The sequence below is a fragment of the Phallusia mammillata genome, chromosome 3 (genome assembly GCF_965637545.1).
Source record: "Phallusia mammillata chromosome 3, kaPhaMamm4.hap1.1, whole genome shotgun sequence".
Taxonomy (NCBI): domain Eukaryota; kingdom Metazoa; phylum Chordata; class Ascidiacea; order Phlebobranchia; family Ascidiidae; genus Phallusia; species Phallusia mammillata.
In genome coordinates, this window is record NC_137254.1 from 9810308 (window position 1) to 9826723 (window position 16416).

Here is a 16416-nt window from a genome sequence, read left to right on the forward strand (position 1 = left end):
ATGTAAACTTACTCGGAAAGCAGCAAGTAGGTGGTGCAAAAAACAATATGAAGATTGCAACAACAAACATCATGAAGAGATTTCTAAACAAATAAACAAGCATTACTCAACGTTGTGAACAATGTATCTGTTCACTAGTCACTCAAATCACAGATTTCCATAACATGACTTCATAATGCTGTTTAATGTTCAATGTAGGTCACTTACCTTTCTGTAGACAGTGATGTTATTTTTGTTGATGTTTCAGATATATTAATCAACACGCAATGTTACCTAAACTGCTCAAAAGAACACATAATTAAGTAAAACTCTGTTTGATGAAAGCAGTTAAAAAGTCAATTTATGTCTCGTTACGGATATTTTTAATGTATTTGACACTTCTGCAACTCAACAAGTGTGACATATGTTTACCGGTTGTTGTTGAAACAAACAATTGCAAAGTTCTGAATTTCTTTAAATTACGTATAAATGCTTCATTATCCTACAACCGGTGATGTTCAAATTTTCGGTAATTTCACCTACATGTCAATTCGTACATCCTATACATAACCATTCACGTTCCTAAGCTTAGATTCGCGACTGCTTACGCTGAATACATGCGACACTGTGGTTGTTGTAACGGTGATGCCATTGCAACAAGCATTGGGTGGTTTGGTTTTATTGCGAATGGGCGAGACATTTTTCAATTGGGCAAACACATGTGAAAAATTTCCTGTTAATGTGGATTATTTTTTGTCTGTTGGTGTTTCATCTGTTTCTTGAATTGGTAAACTATACCGGGTACTCGTTAAAAATATAATTGGAATCATGTAACAGTCACGATAAATATACATTTTTTCTATTATTATAGATCTTCACACTTTTGGCATCAAGAAACCTTTATGGAAATCGAATAACTCCTCAGGAACTGACACACAACGGCTTAAAACTGTATTTATTTTCAACCGGTGATGTTTAAATGTACGGAAATTTCGTCCACATATGAGTTTATCTGACCTGCACGCTTCCAAAGCGACATAAACATGCGTTTATGCTCGCTAGTTGAGTAAACAAGGTACAAACCATTAAACCGAATTTGTTAAAGCAATGCTGCTGCTGCAGAGCGATATACTGAAACGTGTATAACTGAGTTGAAGTTTTGGATAAGAAAAGTAAATTAACACAACTAAATAGCGCACATTTATCAAGACTTATATTTCTTGCAATAAGTCATCCGCATCAAATACAATTTAGCCAAAATTGTATTTTTTTCGTCACACACTTCTCCGGTAGTAGATAATACGATTTCCGCGATTATATGACTACCAAAATGTTTTCAAATTCTCAAATTTTCTTAAAAAAAGAAATTTGTTGCAACAACAAGTAAGTGTGCTTAGCTTACATTAAAATGGTAAAATATGCTCCACGTAACCTCTCGTTGATTACAGATCTATGTAAAAAGTTTAAAGTAGCCTATACAGTTGATTACAAGTTGTTTATAGACATTCACTCTTGCCACGGTTATCCTATTGAAGTCTGGTAAATTTTATGTGCAATCAAGCCACATATTACATAGGATTCCAATCACTTGTTTGGGAAGTCGTCCGGGTATTCGCATACTAATTTGAAATATTGGTTGTGTGATAAGCTTGTTTTTTGTGTGATTTTAACCAATCATTAGCCTGATCATTAACCTTGGTTTTTATTCTAAACTTGCACAAATTTTATGTAATTAACGTCCCGTACTATTTACACACCAGTTCCGTTAAATGTTTACTTTCAACACACCAGTTCCGTTAAATGTTTACTATTAACACACCATCTCCGATAAATGCATGCTAATGCTTGAAATATTGGTTATGCGATATACTTGGTTCGTCCGTGTATTCAACAGTAAGTTTTTTTTTCTATTGTTCTTTTGCATGTAAAGTGACAATCAATTTCATAAGCCCATATGAGCGTGGTTAAGGCCTTATCCTTCTCTGCTTGTTATCCTTTGTGATTCTGTAACTTACAATGGATGATTTCCATTGCAACATTGAATTTTTTAACCAAATGTTTTCCGATATTTCAGATAAAATTCCGGATTTGTTTTGACTGTCTTTTGTTATTTTTCTTCAATATTGCACGTTTAATTTGTCCAGGTGGACGCAAAGTGCCATTTGATTTTCAAGCCTGCAAAGCGTTTGTTTTGCATTTTTGCATGATAAACATTTGTCTGTTACAATTAAAGCTGTCAAAACTGCTCTCAAATGTGAAATCGCTTCTTATATTGACGTGGTTCCAAGACAAGTACCTATAACTGTTTGACCAGCACTATCTGCAGTGACACTACCTAAACAATGATTACAAAGTTAACTAAGAGTGACTCAAAATATTCGGACTAACGACTGCGGTTTATGTGCATATCGCCATCGTTGCTCTATCTTATATCGCACAAAGTGATGCATTTTAAATCATACTTTCAAATCTCTTTAAGTATAAATTGAAATCCTATAAATTTACCACGATTGCTGGTGAGAAAAGTCGTTTGGAGATCGAATTATGAAACACCACAAGCATCCCAGAAGTTCAGCAATACTTCTGATTATAGAAATTAGGTATCATACTTAATCAACTCATACCGAAAAGTTAACACACAAAAATATGCAAATTGACCATTGACCTACGATTTACCGCAAACTTATTTGCATATCTTTTCGGAGTAGCTCGAAAAAAAATTAAGAACCACTGTCACGTAGACAGAAGCGAAGGACAATTAAAGAGCATGTGAAGATAATCTCAATCACCGATGTTAACTGCTATCGTAAGCGTAGTAATAAAAAAAGCGTGTGATTTTATGAATCTACTGCGAGAGATTTTCAATTTTATGCGCGCAAGCCTTGTGACATTTCTGTAAAACAAATGCAATGTGTCGCTTCACATATTCGCAGCAAAATGACAAAAGTTTGTGACACGCTGCGAAATAATTTAGTTTTTTACAATATGCATCTTTCTATGAATTACCTTGTTGTTAGACTTTTAAATGAAACTATGTAAACGATTTGTGAACCAGCGCCATTAATGTGTTAATGTGTTATCTGTAAAAACATTTTTCATTTTTTTTTTCTCGCAAATGTGGAAGCGATTCAAAATTTTCTTGGGTTGGGTTCAGTATTATTATTTACAGCAATATATATTCCACTGGAAAAATCTTCTATTTTACATAAATGTCGCTTGGGCATAGGATAAAGGCGACCTCCGTTGTGGCCATGTGAAATATGTAGTATGTTTGTTGCAAATAAATAATCAATCTCAAACTAATTCAGACTTTGAACCATGTTTTTATGCAATGGTATTAACAACATTTAAGTTTCATGGGTTACTTATTTTTCAGAGATGTTATTTGATATTACGGATTTTCGATGGTCTGTCATCCGCTATTTTGTCATGTGTGAGGTTGGCATGTGTGATTTAAGCACGGGGATTTCCGGCAATATATCTTTTGCGCTAAAATGTTTCCAACTTCCACATCATCTAAGTGTGGAAAAGTGTGTGTATTGCAGGATCAGATGCACTCACTTGTTTTCGTAAGCATGACTAAAGTTTTGATCCTAAACATTACTGCCAATGTACTGGTGTATATAGAATACATCGTTCAGACGTTTCCTTAGTGCTTTAAATACGGTGTTCTACAGCCCGATTGGCAACCTGCACTGACGATGACAACTGAGATTGTCGAAACGTCTGAACGATGTATTATATATACACCAGTACTTTGGAAGTAATGTTTATGATCAAATTACTTTTCAAGTCCGTGTTTAGTGTTTCTAAGTATGACTAAAGTTGTTATTGAAATAATCTTTTTACGCACCAGAAAGCAAACAAAGGCACCGGAAACAGAATTGAACAACAGTGAATTATATTTTGCATTATGCTTTGTAATCAGTGATAAATCGGTTCAATCCGTTGATATTTTTTGAAGAATTGAAACAAATGGATTTGTGCGCCAATTTAGTTTCTTCTTTTCGCTTTTAAAACACTTTAAAATTATTTGAGAAGCTGAGAAAACTGTTTTCATTGGTAAAATCGTTTTTTATATTGACGTGGTTTTGATACAACTACCTAGAACTGTTTGACCAACATTGTCTGAAACGACACTGTCTAAGCACTTACAACAAAGTTAAATAAGAACGACATTTCCACACAAATGTTTCGAAATTACGACATTGCACAATACAACAGCTTACATCGGACTAACTACTGCGGTTTCTGTACAAACTGTCTTTTCCGCTCTTTCTTATATCGCAAACGCTGAGGTATTTTAAAACATATTTGCATATCTATTTAGCAAGGTTTTAATCGCCTAAACGAATCACGATTGCTGTTGCATTGACAGGAGAGGACAATTAAAGGACGAATGTATTCTATATAAACCAGACGTGCTTGCGTTCCTTTCTTTTTTTTCCTTTGTTTATCGTGCACTGTACTAATCGCATTCAGAGTTATTTACCTTGATCCTGCGACCTGTATAGGACGTGGAAACGTCGGATTAAAATTACATTTGCCAGACGAGTTCTTTAAACTATGACTAAAGTTGTTATTGAACTAATCACTTTTTACGCACAAGGAAGCAAACAAAGGCGCCGGAAACGAAACTGAACGACATTCAACTTTATTGTGCATTATGCTTTGTAATCAGTAATAAATCGGTTCAATTCGTTGATATTATTTGAACAATTTAAACAAATGAATTTGTGCGCCAATTTAGTTCCTTGTTAGCCTGCTGTACCGAATTCGGCACATTCGTCCATTAAGACTAAACTAATGCAAACATTTCCGCGTATGTATTTCGTAGTTATTCGTACACTATTAGGTTTCAATGAAAAGTTTTGTGTTATTACGTAATTATATCGACAAAGACGGTATCGAAATCGGTTTATGACGTCACATACTTCTATGACGTCATAAAAAATTCTAATGCCGTTGTTATTTGTCCATTTTGTTTCGTTTAAAACCACTTTGAGATTGCCTTGTCAATACTCGTAACCTACTTTTTGTGCGTCTCTATTGAAAGCGAAACGAAACGTCCCAGACGCCAGAAATTTTAATATTTTGGAATATGCAATTTTACGAAAAATGCAAAGTAAATACATTTGTTCTAGAACAGGTGTACTAAATGTAACAAGTTTTGATAGTCGAGACACACAACGCGTGGTGGTAAACCTTGTGTTGGAGACCTCTGTGTAATTGTTCGTGAAAACACAGTGATTAACACTCGGGTTTAGGACAAAGCACGATGGTTATGACGTTAAAGAGGTGATGTCAGCAAATAAAATTAAAAAAATAATTCATTCAACGGCCAAGTATTACGCAACCGGTTGCAAAAACGTGCACGTAAACAACGTAAGAATAAAACCACATCAACCGCTTGTGTTTGCCTAAATCTAATGTTTGCTTCAAAAATGTGTGTTTTTTCTCGGTAAACAACGTAAAAACTTGATTTTACGATGTTTTAGGGTTTTGGTAGTATGACGTCATACAGGAGATTTTCCGTTATGACGTAATTGGTTGACACGAAACTGGCTGTCATTGCAATGACACTATTTATTATTGTGCAAAATGACAATATGTAGTTGATAAATGCTGGTATAGGACCAGGATATTGTGTTTATGTTTTAGCGATCACGTGACCATTTACGTGTACTTTCGTGACGCAAATGACGAATGGGACGAATTCGGTACACGACATTCACCCCCCATATTTTGTACACCTTTTGAAGTTTTTTGAAAAAAATTGCGCTGTAGAATAGGCATTCATTTTGTATGTACAGACGATTATTTTCTTCTCATCTAACTGATAAAAATCAAAAAACTTTGACAGCGAGTTTCATGGAAAAAAAATTTCTGCTAATGTTGAAATACAAAATCCGGAAATACATCAAATTTTAGTTTTTCTGGCTAGGTGGTCAAATGTGATGTTTTATGAATAAGTTGGACGAGACGAATTCGAGACAACCGTTTTCCGCCCAAAAAACACCAAACGCACTGTAAAAATTGGTGTAAGGCACAGTGTGACGAATTCGTCACATACGGCGTTAAAGGGTTAAGATTCTTTTACTTTTGCCAGAAGAGCTCTATAGACTTGATACTATGCCTGGCAGCAACAGCTTATTTAAGATTCTTTTGTTTGTCTTTTAAAGTTGTTAATTTTTTGAACATCATCATACAAACTGGTATTTACAGTTCGAGATTTGAAAGACTTTTATGGACGTCGTATCAACTCAAGTGAGAGCGTTAGACTTTTATTACAACATTAGAGCATTGCTTCAACACTTAGCACAAAGCAATTTGAAAGCTTAGTGTCAATAAATATGCTAATGAACGAAATACCTCCGATTTACCGCATACTTATTTGCATATTCTTTTGGCGCAGCTTGGGACATAAATTAAGAACTACGAGCAAGCTACTCACGCATACAGGAAACACTTATTAACGTGGCTGAGAAGGTGACATTGGTCACTGATGTTTACTGCTGTAACATTACCCCAAATTGCAATAAATTCAATTTTTTTACCGTTCAAAATCCACTTGTTTCTGTTAAATTTGCCTTGTGAAGCGGAATGTCTTTTTGGCATTCTTGGTTAACTGTCGATTTCAATACAACTACCTAGAACATTATGTACAACATTATCTGCAATGACACTGCCTAAGTAATTAGCACAAAGTTAACTAAGAGCGACATTTTCCACAAATTTTACGAAACTACGACATTGCACAATACAACCGCTTACATCGGAATAATGGCAGACGCTTAAGGTCTTTTAAAATGTATTTGCATACCTTTTTGAGTACAAATTGAAATCGCCAATATTTACCACGATTGCTGTCCACAAACAGGAGATGACAATTAAAGGGCGAGCGAAGGTGATTGTGGTTCAATTTTCTTTATAGTTGTCTTAATATTACAATTGGGAAAAATAAGTCAAGAATTTTGTGTGGTCAAAACTTTCCTTATAGATATAGCCTTAGGGGTTGTCGATATTTCGTCTGGGAATCTTTTATTTGTATTTACACCAACATTCATTTGAGAAAGACATCACATTACCCAAAGATTCAATTTTTTTGACAACCGGTTCCATCACAAAAGTCATATTTTTAGCCGATTTTGTTACAAAAATCCACTGACAGTAACTAGTAATGCTAACCGGCTGATCTAAATTTTATCCAGGATTATTAGAATCATTTCTAATTGTTACAAGTTTTAGATGGGATAGAGATATGTTCGTATAATTTGTACTTTTGCCAAAATTTGCTTTTAAACATCATTTGTCATTGTATGTTTTCTGTGTCGCACGTGAGGCTTATGCACAATTTGCTGCTTTATAGTTGTATTGGAAAACATTTATATACGAATGTACGTTCGAAGATCCGACAAAGTGCATTGCACTTAGTGCAATAGTTAATCGCAGTGATATGTTAAAAACATATTTCCACATATATTTTGCTCATTTTTGTTTGCCCCAAACGAACCACGATTGCTGTCGCATAGAAGGAAAGGATAATTAAAAAAACATGTTTATTGCTATCGTAAAAGTACAATCGAGAAAAATAAGCAAAGTTTCTTTTGTGGTCAAAAAAGTCGTCCTCATTTTGGACTGTGCGTCACAAGCAAAGCCGATTTTATAAAAAATCGTCTGAGAAATATATTTTTGCATGACCAGTAACATTCAAACATTTAGATAAGAAAGACACAACAGTACTCAATTTAAACACTTTCAACTTCTGCATAAATTATCAAGGTATGTTAGAAGTTTTCGTTTACAGTGTCGTTTTTGGTTGTGTGCAAATGTTTGTAGATATCCATGGCAAATTTAGGATTTGCTATAAATATCATTTGCAATTGTGTATTCTCATTGTGGTATGTGTGGTTTGTGCACACTTCGCTGCTTAATAATTGATTTAAGAAACATTTAAAGTTGTGTACGTTTATTGCTTTAAGCTTCTTTCGTTTATTCCTATAGGTTGTTAATATAACGAACATCATCATACAAGTCGGTCAATATAGTTCAGTATATAAAAGTTACTTTTGTAATATCCACTCTTTTATTACAACACGATACGTCAAGTTCGCTGCAACCAACAGCATAAAGCAATTGAATAACTACCTTTCAATAAATATGCTAATGAACCAAAGACTCGGATATACCGCATACTTATTTGCATATTCTTTTGGCGCAACTTGAGAAAACTTGAGAAAAGAAATTGGGAACTATGATTGCTCTCACGCAGACTGGAAACGACAATTAAAGATAGAAAAGGTAGCATTGGTTATCGATGTTAATTGTAACTTTAGAAATAAGTGCAAATCAGAAAAGTGAATGTTTTGACATCAAAATTGTTTGGGCATTGACCACTTCTCGTAACAAGAAGTATGGTTTAAGATATTTTGTAACGTTATTGTACGAAATACACAACGGAACTTATTCAAACATTCACACATACTTTGTTATTTTCCATGCATGTGTTGTAGACTTTTGGCAACCGTGGTATTCTTAAATGAAAAGATTTGAACGTTTTAAACCACATTATGCCATGTTTGCTTCAACTCTTAGCACAAAGCAACTGAATAGCTGCATGTCAATAAATATGCTAATGAACGAAAGACCTCCGATTTACCGCATACGTATTTGCATATTCTTTCGGCGCAGCTTGGGAAATAATTATGGAGTACGATTGCTCTCACGCAGACAGGAATCATTTATTAACGAGGCTGAAAAAGTGGCAATGGTCACTGTTGTTTACTGCTGTAACATTACTTCAAGTTACAATAAATTAAATCTTGTATCTTTCAACATTCCTTTGTCCTTGTTCCGAAGCGGAATGTTATTTTGACATTCTTGTTTAACTGTTAAGATAACAATTCCTGCATTTGTAACATGCATGGCTTTACCCTGCATCACTTAAAATTACCGAAGTTGACTTAAACTGTAACACAGGTCAACAAAAAAATATTTTTTTACAGGTGCCAGTAATATTTTAACTGATTTTGACTAATTCGAGTGCTCTGATTTCAAAAATGCAATCGGTTTATCTCTGTCACGTCTACTTTTTCTCTGGTACATCCACCTTTGAAAAACAATCCATATGTAGTGAGACTGGGTTTAAGTGTTTTTTTTTTGGAAGTAATCTTATTGCAGGAACAAAATTTCCAATTTTATTTTAAATGTAACAGGTGGACACTTCTAACCAGGGAGTCGAACCGCTTGTCATATGGGTTCAGGTTTGGTTCGGGTTCACTTGGTTTTTGTTTTTAAGGGTTCGGGTTCGGTTCAGGTTTTTAAAAATGTATATTTTCGGGTTCGGGTTTTGTTCCTGTTTGGGCAAATTATCCGGTCCGAACCGGTTTGCCGTTTTTAAACCGGTTCAAATTTTTATTCGTTTTAATTTAATTCTACCCATCATCTACCCGGCCTTATCAAACTCCAAAAGAATTATGCCCGTGCACTGTTATTTTTGACACGCCCTATAAGTGTTATATAGTATATTAATCAGTGCGCTGTTTTGAAAAAAAAATCACAAAATACAAAACAGACTGCATTTTTTACTGGTTCGGTTCCGGTTCGGGTCCAACGCCAAACAAAATGTGGGGTTCAGCTCCGGTTTGGGTTTTTAGAAAATCGTAATTTGCGGTTCGGGTTCGGTTTTCATGAAATTACCCGCTGAAACCGGTTTGCGGGTTCGGGTTCAGTTCCGGTTCGACTCCCTGCTTCTAATAAACAAAATTCAACACACACAAAAAATGGTTTCAAATTTTTAAGTTGTCAGGTATATTGGGCCTACACATGTACTTCTGAAACTTCACGAAAATTGTTGTGATTTATAGGGTAATTTCCGTTAAACATTGAGATTTGCAGCCAAAATGTTTTCATTCAAAATTCCGTAATTGTTTTGACTGAATATGTTATTTTTCTTCAATGTCGCACATTTAATTTAAGCAGGAGGACGCAAAGTGCCATACGATTTTCAAGCCTGCAAAAATGTGAATCAATTCAAACCATCTTCTGCAGAAATTGTCGAGGATTATTAGTACCATTTCTAAAATTTACAAGTGTTAGATGGGATTGAAATATGTTGGTCTAGCTGCTCCATTTTTAATGTATTTTTGGGATTTGTTTGTAAATATTTTTGTAGATATTCATCACAATTTCAGAATTTGCTAAAAATATCTTTGCTTTAAACATTTGTCATTATGTATACTTAGTGTGGCATGTGTTGTTAATGAACACTTCGTTGCTTACTATTTGATTTAAGAAACATTTAAAAACTATATACGTTAAATGATTCAGGCTTTTTACTTTATTTTTTAAGTTTTTTTTGAAGATTTTTTAAGGCTTGTTTATTTTTTAAAATTATTGAACATCATCATACAAGTTGTTCAATGCACAGTTCGAGATTTAAACGACTTTTGTACACGTGGTATCAACTCAAGTAAAAGAGGACTTTTATTACAACGTTTTATAGCATTGCTTCAACACTTACTTAGCACAAAGCAATTTAAAAGCTTCATGCCAATAAATATGCTAATGAATCAAAGGCCTTCTATTTACCTCATGCTTATTTGCATATTCTTGTTAGCGCAGCTTGGGAAATAAATTAGGGACTACGATTGCTCTCACGCAGACAGGAAACGATTATTAAAGACGGTGAAAAGGTGACATTGGTCACTGCTGTTTACTGCGGTAACATTACTTCAAATTGCAATAAATTTAATTTTTTTACGGTTCAAAATTCACTTGTCTTTGTTAAATTGCCTGGTGAAGCGAAATGTCTGTTTGGCATTCTTGGTTAACTGTCGATTAACTAAGAGCGACAATTTCCACAAATTTTACGAAACTACGACATTGCACAATACAACAGCTTACATCGGAATAACGACTGCGGTGTTTATGTAAAATGTCTCTTCTGTTCTTTCTCATGTCGCAAACGCTAAGGTATTTTAAAATATATGTGCATACCTTTTTGAGTACAAATTGAAATCGCCAATAATAACCACGATAATTGCTGTTCACAAACAGGAGATGACAATTAAAGGGCGAGCGAAGGTGATTGTGATCAATGTTCTTACATGTGTCTTAATATTACAATTGGGAAAAATAAGTCAAGAATTTTGTGTGGTCAAAACTTTCCACCTCGTTATAGATATAGCCTTAGGACTTTTATTTGTATTTATAGCAACATTCATTTAAGAAACACATAACATTACCCAAAGCCAATGGTGGGATTCAAATTTTTGTCAGCCGGTTCTATCACAAAAAGCAATTTTTTTGCTGGTTCTGTTACAAAAAGTCCATTGACATTAACTAGTAATGCTAACCGGTTCGCTGATCTGATTAAAATACGTGAGACGGTTCTGTAGAACCGGTGCGAACCGACTGAATCCCACCACTGCCCAAAGCCAAACAATTTCATCTTCTAAATATTATCAAGGATTATTAGAATTACTTCTAAATGTTACAAGTATTAGATGGGATAGAGATATGTTCCTATAGTTTGTATATTTGCCAACATTTGCTTTTAATCATCATTTGTCATTGTATATCCTCAGTGTCGCACGTGACGTTTGTGCACAATTCGTTGCTTCATAGTTGTATTGGAAAACATTTATATACGAATGTACGTTGGATGCTCCTACAAAGTGCAATAGTTTAATTGTTTGAGCCATGATGATTAATGCTTATTTGCATATTCTTTTGGCTCAGCTTGAAAAAGAAATTGGGAACTATGATTGCTCTCGCAGATAGGAAACAACAATTAAAGATCGATAGAAGGTAGCATTGGTAACCCTTGTTTACTTCAACTTTTTAAATAAGTACAAGTCAGAAAAACGAATGTTCGTTTGGTCATTGGTCACTTCTCGTAACCAGAAGTTTAGTTTTCAATATTAAGTAACATTATTATATAAAATACACAACAGAACACAAATCAGACATTCTCAAATGCTTTTATTATTTTTCATTGATACATTATAACAAATTCTCTTCAGTAACAAATATAAGATAAAATAGAAAATTACTCTTGTGAAGTTACATTAGGTGATTTCCATCAAAGCATTGAAAAGTTTGATTGAGATAAAGTCAAATTTAATGTGTGACAAAATAGACCCTTCTCGTTTCGAAGACATTCCATGACGAATTCAGAACTTGCTTTCAAATATTTTATAATTGTATAATCTCAGTGTCGCATTTTTGGTTTATGAACGTTGCTCAATGATTAAATTAATTTTTTTTTAAATAAGTTTATACGTTCAATGCTTCGACAAAGTGAAATATTTTGCTTTAAAAAAACAACATCAAGGCATTTTTGAAGATCAAATCGTTCTGTGCACCGGGTATAAAACAACACAAACCTACCCGAATTTCAGCAATTCTGATCATTGAAGAGTACATTTAATTATAGTTAACTCATTAGGAAAATTATTACAAAAAGAGTTATTATTATAAGCTATTTTCTTTTCTTCATCTTGGTTGTTACATTTCAGACATCATCATGGAAGCCGTTCAGCATAGTTTAAGATTGAACTATGCAAAAATGGGTTAAAATTAAATGCAAGTTTTAGAACTCTTTATACAACATACTTCGCCATGTTTTGTTAAACATTCGACACAAAGCAGTTTTACCACTCCTTGTTAATAAATACACTAATACACCTTTGACCTCGATTCACCCCGTACTTATTTGCATATATTTTTGGTACAGCTAGAAAAGGAAATAAGAACCGTGATTGCTGTCTCGTAACAGAAGCGAATAACAATTAAAGAGGATGAGAAAGTAATCGTAATAACCGATGTTAACTTCTGTCGTAAGCGTCGAAACTAGAAAATGGCCGATGATATTTTAAATCGACTGAAAAGAAATTTTCAATTTTATGTGTGCCTATCTCTAATCTCGTGTAGCAAACACAATGTGCCGTTTCACAAATTCGCAGCTACTATCTTTAGGGCGTAAAGATAACCTCGTTGTGGCCATGTAAATTATACATTATATTTGTTTCAAATAAAATAACGAAACTCAAACTAATTCAGATTTTGTACAAAGTTTTTCTGCAATGGGATTAAAACATATGTGTGTGACAATGTGTTTTTTCACAACAACATTTAAGTTTCGTATGTAGAAGTTTTTCAAGATTTTATTTATTATTACGGATTTCTATCGACTGTCATCAGCTATTTTGTCATTTAAGCCAAGTGGACGAAAGTTGCATAAGATTTTCAAGCCTGTACTTCCGGCAATAGATGTTTTGCGCTAAGAGGTTTCAAAATTCCACATAATTTATCTGTGGAAAATTGTGTGTATTGCATATTTTGCATGCAAATATTTTTGTGTTTATCATTTTTGGGTAGTAAATCTTTAATGTATTTGTAAAACATTTTTTTATCACAATATTATACACCAAGCTTGCTGCAACCAACAGCATCAAGCAATTGAATCTCTTTCTTTTAATAAATATGCTAATGAACCGAAACAATGTATCACTTATTTGCATATTCGTTTGGCGCAGTTAATTGTACAGTTAGAAATAAATCGTGAACTATGATTGCACTCAAGCGGATAGGATACGACAATTAAAGATAGAAAAGGTAGCATTGGTTATCGATGATAATTGCAACTTTACAAATCAGTGCAAATCAGAAAAGAGAATGTTCGTTTGGTCATTGGCCACGTCCCGTAACAAAAACTATACTTGAATATTTAGAAACGTTATTATATGAAATGCACAACAGAACACAATTCGTACATTCACAAATGTTTATTGTTTTCCACGCATATATTATCATAATTCTCTCCGGCAACAAATATAAGTTTTTGTTAAAAAATGTAGTAGTCATTCTGTAAGTTGCATTGGGGGATTTTCATCAAAACGTTTCAGTTTTATAGCCAAATGTTTTCGACGATTTCATTCAAAATTACGGATTAGCTTTTGACTGTCTGTTGTTTTGTCTTGTCGCAAATGTGATTTACGCAAATAGGCGCAAAGCGCCATCGGATTTTTAAGCCCGAATTTTCGACAATGTACGATTTGCGCGCAAAAAATCAAATTAGCATGCACCGGAGGAAAAATGTGTTCTTTGCATTTTTTTGCATGACAAATATTTGTGCCTAACACCCCAGTGTTGCTAAATCTTTTAATATAAGTTATTTGTAATTTGTGTTGGGACCATTTGCACTTCCTTAGTTTTGAAAGCAAAGTTGTTACTGCAGTGATCAGCTTTTACGCACCAGAAAACAAACAAAGGCACCTGAAACAGTTTTAAAACTGAACAACTTTCAATAATATTGTGCTTTATGCTTGTGATAAATCGGTTCAATTTAAATCGATCTCTGTTTGTATTTATGAAAAATTCTAACAAATGGATTTGCTTTCCAAACTAGTTCTCTTTTCACTTTTGAAATATTTGAAACATCATCTGACAATGTATTAAAACTGTTCTCAATTGCAAAATCGCTTTTGAAATTTAGAAAAGTGTTTTCAATATAAGTACCTAGAACTGTTTGACCAACACTATCTGCAGTGACACTGCCTAAACAATTATCACAAAGTAAACTAATGGCGACATTTTCACACAAATGTTACGAAACTGCGACATTGCACAATACAACAGCTTACATCTGACAAACGACTGCGGTTTCTGTGCAAATTGTCTTCTCCGCTCTTTCTTATATCGCAAACGCTGAGGTATTTTGAAATCGTATTTGCACAATTATTTAGCAATGTTTTTTATCGCCTAAAGTTTAAACCCTAAACGAACCACGATTGCTGCTGCATAGCATAGACAGGAAAGGACAATCAAAGGGCGAACGAAGGTGATCGTGATCAACGTTGTTTATTTCTGTCGTAAAAGTACAATTAAGAAAATAACTCAAGTTTCTTTTGTGGTCAAATATAGCCGTCCTGGCTTTGTAACTTGCGTTCCAAGCGTTGTCGATACAACAAGAATCTTCTAAGAATTATATTATTCTGTGTTCAGTAAAATTCACATAAGAACGCCACAAGTACTCACTTCAAACACTTCCATCTTCTGCAGAAATTTTCAAGGATTATTAGAATCATTTCTACAAGTTACGATTGTTAGATGGGATTAAAATATGTTGGTATAGCTTCTCCATTTTTAATGTAATTTCGGGATTTGTTTGTAAATATTTTTATAAATTTTCATGAAAATTTCAGAATTTGCTATAAATATCTTTGCTTTAGGCATTTGTCATTGTGTATACTTAGTGTGACATGTGTTGTTAAGGACGCTTCGTTGCTTAATATTTGATTTAAGCAACATTTACCAACTTATATACGTTTGATACTTTAAGATTCTTTTGTTTGTTTTTTGAAGTTGTTAATTTTTTGAACATCATCATACAAACTGGTCATTACACTTCGAGATTTGAAAGACTTTTATGTACGTCGTATCAACTCAAGTGAGAGAGTTAGACTTTTATTACAGCATTATATGGCATTGCTTCAACACCTAGCACAAAGCAATTTAATAGCTTCCTTTCAATAAATATGCTAATGGCAAAAAGACCTCCGGTTTACCGCATGCTTATTTGCATACTTATTTTGGCGCAGCTTACGAAATAAATTAGGAACTACGATTGCTCTCACGTAGACAGGAAACAATTATTAATGAGGGTGAGAAGGTGACATTTGTAACTGTTGTTTATTGCTGTAACATTACTTCCAATTACAATCAATTTATTTTTTTACCGTTCAAAATTCCCTTGCCTTTGTTCAATTTTCGTTCCGAAGCAGAATGTCCTGTTGCATTCTTGTTTAACTGTTTAGATAACAATCCTTGCATTTGTAACATAAATGGCTGTGCCTTGCATCACTTATTTGGAGAAAAAAACTATTGTTGTTGTTCTGAACTGTAATCATTCATCAATTCCCTAATCGGGATGTGCCGAAGGTTTCAATCTCATCGAAAATAAATAACCATAACTGGAACTCAATTGCTCACTATAATCATTCTGGAAATTCTTTGTTTTGCCGTATTATAGATTGTCGAATGTTCATCTTGAATATTTCGGTGTAGTGGAAACATTTGTTCGGTTTGAAATTTTGATGTGGAACGTTCCGCAATACGATGGGGAAAGATGACCGATGTCAAGCCTCGCGTAATAGACAAGTAATGTGGAATCGGTATTGGATAAAATCATGACTGTGCGTGCTGTCAGCCCACGTAATGACTGTACTACGTTTTATCACAACATCACCCATTCCGAGTACTGAATAACTTTAAACATCTGTTCATAATTAATTGCTTACGTGTCTACATAACCAACATATAGATGCATACTTACTTGGGAGTGTTTTTGTCTAGCTATGTCATTTTAAATTGGTTTGAAATTTTTAACAGTGCACTACCATTCGTGTAAGGTTGCGTGGTGTGATGTGATGC